The sequence below is a fragment of the Quercus robur genome, chromosome 12 (genome assembly GCF_932294415.1).
Source record: "Quercus robur chromosome 12, dhQueRobu3.1, whole genome shotgun sequence".
In the NCBI taxonomy this organism is placed as follows: domain Eukaryota; kingdom Viridiplantae; phylum Streptophyta; class Magnoliopsida; order Fagales; family Fagaceae; genus Quercus; species Quercus robur.
Genome location: NC_065545.1, coordinates 38215817 through 38221816, shown reverse-complemented (window position 1 = coordinate 38221816; position 6000 = coordinate 38215817).

The following is a 6000-nucleotide window of genomic DNA, read 5'->3' as shown; positions in this document are numbered from 1 at the left end:
ATGAAGGCGGTTGGCTCACGGACTTGGTTGCCAACGAGAAACAAAGCTAGGAACGACGAGGAGGAACCATTCCGTTCACAAAAACGCAGACCTGAACGGCAGTATGAGACGGTGGCTGTCGGATCTGTCTTTACAACCCAGACGGAGGCGGAGACACGTGGAAAAGGAAATGACGCACAGTACTGAACGGACCCGGATTTTCAGGAAATTATTACAAGCAATAATGAGGGGTCTGAAATGGATGCAGCAAAAGTGATGCCGCAACATGTGGACATTATTATGGGAGTTTTAAATCCGGAAACTCATGGATTTTCAACGGAAAGTAACGCACAGAAATCATTGGAGGAGGCGGCATTAAATATGAATCATGAAGAAGGTGATTCAGAGGCCATAAATAAAAAGGAGGCACGTGAGCCACTATTAGCAAAACAGGAGCATGTGTTAGACAAATCTAAACCAATTGGGCTTGCTAACTCAAAGCCCAAATGGACTAGACTTTCTCGTATGGATGGACTAAAGGGCTTGAGTGATGATGAGCCTACAAACTTATTGGGTAAGAGGCGGCCCTTACAGATCACAGACGAGGATACTAACGAAGATTCAGTGAAGCAGCAAAGGAAGAAAAGCAAGACACAAGACGATGATATACCACATGCAGCGGCGGGGGTGATGGTTCACCCTTGCCGACCACAATGAAGCTCCTCAGTTGGAACTGCCAAGGGCTTCGGAACCCTTGGACAGTTCGAACCCTTCGTAAAATTATGAAGGAATAAGCTCCTGTAGTATGTTTCTTGATGGAAGCAAGGCTGGATAAAAAAGGTTTTAAGAAACATTGTGGAAACCTAGACTTATATTATCCAAATCAAGTCATTGTTAAGCAACCTAACTCTGGGGGAGGTTTGGCACTGTTATGGAAACATGAGGTGATGGTAGATGTTATAAACTATGCTGAACATCATATCCTAGCAAAGGTGGTAGAGGATGATGGCTTTCAATGGTATTTGACGGGTTTTTACGGGTGGGCAGAAGCGAGTCAGAAGCCAAAATCTTGGGCATTGCTCTCTCATTTGGCTTCCTTTGTTGACGGCCCATGGTTGTGCATTGGTGACTTTAACGCTGTATTACACTCCTCTGAGAAACTAAGCAGCCGACCTCCTATCTATAGTCAAATGGATGAGTTTCGACGAGCTTTGGAACTGTGCCAGTTATCAGACTTGGGTTTCATCGGTTACCCTTATACTTGGAACAACAAGAGACCAGGACTTGCAAACACAAGGCAGCGGCTTGATTGAGCTGTGGCATCAGAAAGCTGGAAAGCGAGATTCCCGGTCAGTTCAGTAACCCACTTATTTTCCCATGCATCCTACCATTTACCTTTGATCCTTCAAACAGGGACTTTCAAGAAAGTGGTGGCAAGGGGTTCAAATGGTTTTAAATTCGAGGAGTCTTGGTTGTTATGGGAGGAATGTGAAGAAGTAGTTCAAGATGCTTGGAATAGGTTGGATAGAGGAAATACGGGTTTGACTAAGATCAACGACAGGATTGCCAGCTGTGGGAGGGATTTACATGCATGGGGTTCCATCAGAACACACCCGGACAAGGATAAAATCAAGCAACTCCAGAAGAAAGTTGAAGCAATCAGTATGGGTGAATTGACAGAAGGTAATAGATCAGAATTTGTTACAGTAAGTAAAGAGTTGGATAGCCTTTTGTTGAGACAAGAAATATATTGGGCACAAAGGTCTCGTATCTCTTGGCTAAAACATGGTGACAGAAATACCAAGTTTTTTCACTCAAAAGCTTCACAACGGAGACGTAGAAATTTTATACAGGGAATCAAGGACAAGGACAACAACTGGATTGAAGAGATTGATGATATTGCGGGGGTGGCAATAAACTATTTTGAGAATATGTTCAAAACAGGGGGTTGTGATCAGATGGAGGAATGTATTGCGGCAGTTAAACATAAGGTGGCCCCACACATGGTGGAGATCTTATCCAGTGAATATAGTGCAGACGAAGTGCAAACAACTTTGTTCCAAATGGGACCAACGAAATCGCCAGGACTTGACGGTATGAATGCTCTCTTTTACCAAAAATTTTGGCATATTGTTGGGGATGATGTGACTAATGCTGTGTTGCACTTTTTAAATTCTGGAATTATGGATCCTGAGATTAACTACACTTATATTGTCCTTATTCCCAAGTTAAAGTCACCAAAAAAAATGTTTGACTATAGACCTATTAGCCTTTGCAATGTAATTTACAAGATTATTTCAAAAGTTTTGGCCAATAGATTGAAGAAAATTTTACCCCAATTGATTTCCCCTACCCAAAGTGCTTTTGTGCCGGGTCGGCTTATTACTGATAACATCCTGGTGACATATGAAACACTATATACTATGCATGGGCGTAAAAAGGGTAAAAAAGGGTCTCTTGCTTTGAAACTGGACATTAGTAAAGCTTATGACCGGGTTGAGTGGACCTTCCTCAAGAGCATAATGGTGAAGATGGGTTTTCCGGATGTTTGGATAGACCGGGTGATGTGTTGTGTATCCACCCCTTCTTTCTCTGTTAAAATTAATGGTAAAGCTTATGGTAATATCATACCTACTAGAGGGCTCCGTCAAGGAGACCCTCTATCTCCTTATCTGTTTCTCTTATGTGCAGAAGGTTTCACTTCTTTATTGGCAAAGGTGGAGATGGAGAATCGGATCCATGGGGTGTCGATATGCAGACAAGCACCTAGTATTACTCATCTTTTGTTTGCAGATGACTCTTTATTATTCTGCCAAGCCAAGCAAGATGAAGTTAAGGTGATAATGGATACCTTGCAGCTGTATGCCAGGGCTTCTGGTCAGTGTATCAATTTGGAGAAGTCTTCAATTTACTTTAGCAGTAACACAATGGCGGAACAAAGGGAATGGATAAAAAATAATTTGGGTGTAAAAGAGGTGGACAGATTTGAGTCATATTTGGGACTCCCAACATTGATTGGTCGTTCAAAATACCAAATTTTCTCTTTTCTTAAAGATAGGGTTTGGAAAAAGCTGCAAGGATGGAAGGGGAAATTATTATCAAGAGCCGGCAAGGAGGTGCTCATAAAAGCAGTTGCACAATCAATACCAACCTACACAATAGGGGTATTTCAATTACTGGTTAAGCTTTGCAACGAACTCAATGCTATGTGCGCTAGATTTTGGTGGGGACAAGTTGGCAATGAAAGAAAGATTCATTGGAGGAGTTGGGACATACTGTCTACTCCCAAAAAGGAGGGGGGAATGGGCTTTCGTGATATTCGAAGTTTCAACCTAGCGATGCTAGCCAAGCAAGGATGGAGGTTGATGCAAGGAAAAGACTCATTGTTGCTTAGTTGCTTCAAAGCGAAATACTTTCCTAGATGTGGATTTTTGGAGGCAGTGGACGTTCCTAACAGCTCCTTCGTTTGGAAGAGTATTTTGGCAGCTCAAGGAATCCTGGAGAGAGGACATTGCTGGAGGGTTGGTAACGGATTGGGAATTCGGGTTACAAAGGATAGGTGGATCCCAAAGCATCCGACTAATAAGGTGATTCATGCAGTTCTAGATGAAGAGTGGGAATGGAGAGTGGCAGATTTAATTGATTAGTCAACTCATACGTGGGATAGCCAACTCATAGGGGAGAAGTTTCACAGTGATGATGTAACTGCTATTCTCCGAATCCCATTAAGTCGGAGACTCATTCAGGACTCTATCTATTGGATACACAATAGGAAGGGTGAGTATACAGTTAAATCTGGATACCAAATAGCCAGACAGATTGAAAAGGAGAAAAATATGCAGGGGGAGTGCTCCAATGCAAGGATGAGTGAATCTGTGTGGAGTACGCTATGGAAACTCCATATCCCAAACAAACTTAAGATTTTTGCTTGGAGAGTCTGCCATGATATATTACCCACACGTGAAAACCTAGTTCGAAAAACAATTATTGAGGACCGGACCTGTCAACTATGTACAAGAGGAGATGAAACTGCATTACATGCACTTTGGGAATGTAGTGTGGCTCAAGATGTGTGGGCCGGGAGTATCAAGAAGCTGCAAAAAGAATCTTGTGATGTGCATGACATAAGACAGTTGGTGGAGACGTTGACACACAAACTAAACTTGGAGGAGACCGAGCTATTTTTTGTGCAGGCATGGCTGATATGGTCACAGCGGAATTTGGTGCTGCATGGAGGGATGTTACAGGACCCATCTCGGCTGGTTCAGAGAGCAGCGGACTTTCTGAAGGAATTCAGGGAGGCTCAGGTTCAGCTAGTGGCTTCCTTGAGCGCACCGAGAGATTCACAATGGCGACCACCAGCAGCTAACGGCTTCAAGCTTAACTTCGATGCCGCTATATTCCACGATATACATGCGTCGGGATTTGGAGCGGTTATTAGAAATGATTCGGGGGAGGTAATGGCGTCTATCTCAGCTAAAGGACCAGCGGTATTTGACAGTGAGGAGGCCGAAGTGCTTGCTTGCAGGAAGGCTGTGGAGTTTGCTGTGGATTCGGGGTTTCATAGTGTGATTATTGAGGGAGATAACTGCACTACATCATTTCTACTCTCAGGATGTGTACCAACCTGTCCAGAGTGGGGCACTTGTACGAAGATATAGGCTGTATTATTTCGGGTCTACAGGATGTGTCATTTAGTTGTGTGTGTAGGTCTGCTAATGCTGTAGCGCACTCACTAGCTAGATTTGCTAGAACTGTTGAGGATGAGGTTATATGGTTGGAGGATATCCCTCCACCTGCTCTACAAGCTTTGTATGAAGATTCTATTTCCATTTAAATAAACATCGAGTCCACTTTCAAAAAAAAAAAAAGTTTTGCGGAGCCTTTAAATAGGCCCCTAAGTCTGACTTTTGTCTTTTTATTTTTTGATAGATTCTAGACCCTTTCTACTTGTGGATTCAAGGACCTATGTGGGTTCAAGGAATCCTTGTAAATTAAAGGTTATTTTTGGAAGCAAACGTGTTTTATTTCTTGTTTTTTAAAGGTAGACGTGTTCTATTTCTTGACACTTCCGCTTCCGAAATGATTAATGAACAAGGAGATTTTGTAATATATCTACATACAAAGTGGGATAGGCTAGCTAGCTAGAGTATCTCCATGTAACCATGTTGGTTCGCGATTATATTCATTCCATGCATATAACCATATATGTTGCAAGTCAAGTGAATGTTAGAATGTTGGATTTGTTTGAGATATCATGGCTCAATAGGTTCTAATCGTATCAAGGTCTAAGATCTATGTACTTATTAAATAAGTAAACTAATTCCAGGGTTAGTCAAGAGTATAGCATAAGGTTCTCTAGTACATTTGCATGGTTGTTACATTGGATTCATTTGAAACTTAATTCAACATATGAAGTTTCAGCATTTACATGGCATTAACGCTTAGGCTCTAGAAAAGGAATAAGGAATTAAGGATCTTGTTCTTTTCCTTCGACATATTGTGCCATTATAGTGAAACTGGTCCTAGCTAAGCCAATGGTACGGTGCAGGAAACAACCACATGAGTCCTCCACAAATCAGAAGGCTGAGAGCTCAACGTTGCTGAAATCAACTCATCGATACACACACGTACGTACACAGCGACACAGGTGGAAGTTTTGGATTGCAGATTCTTACACATGCCGCAAGGAGGTTTCATGCATGCATGCATGCATCCTCCACATAAAGCCGCTACACACCTTTGCCGCGTGACACCACAACAGTATCATGTTAGCCCTAGGTAATTAACTTACACATCACCCTTATATACGTGCAACATCAACAAACTAACAAGCCAACCATCTCCATGGCAAATGGCAATCATCCCTGCACATTAATTAGTGATCCGAATTTGATGATCGATCGAATACTACTGCCTAAGCAATCGTTTTTTTTTTTTCAATGAATTAGTGCATGAAGAGACTCGTTTACAGTCCATCGATCGCTCTAGTCTCTATATACCCAACCTCACATGCTCCGC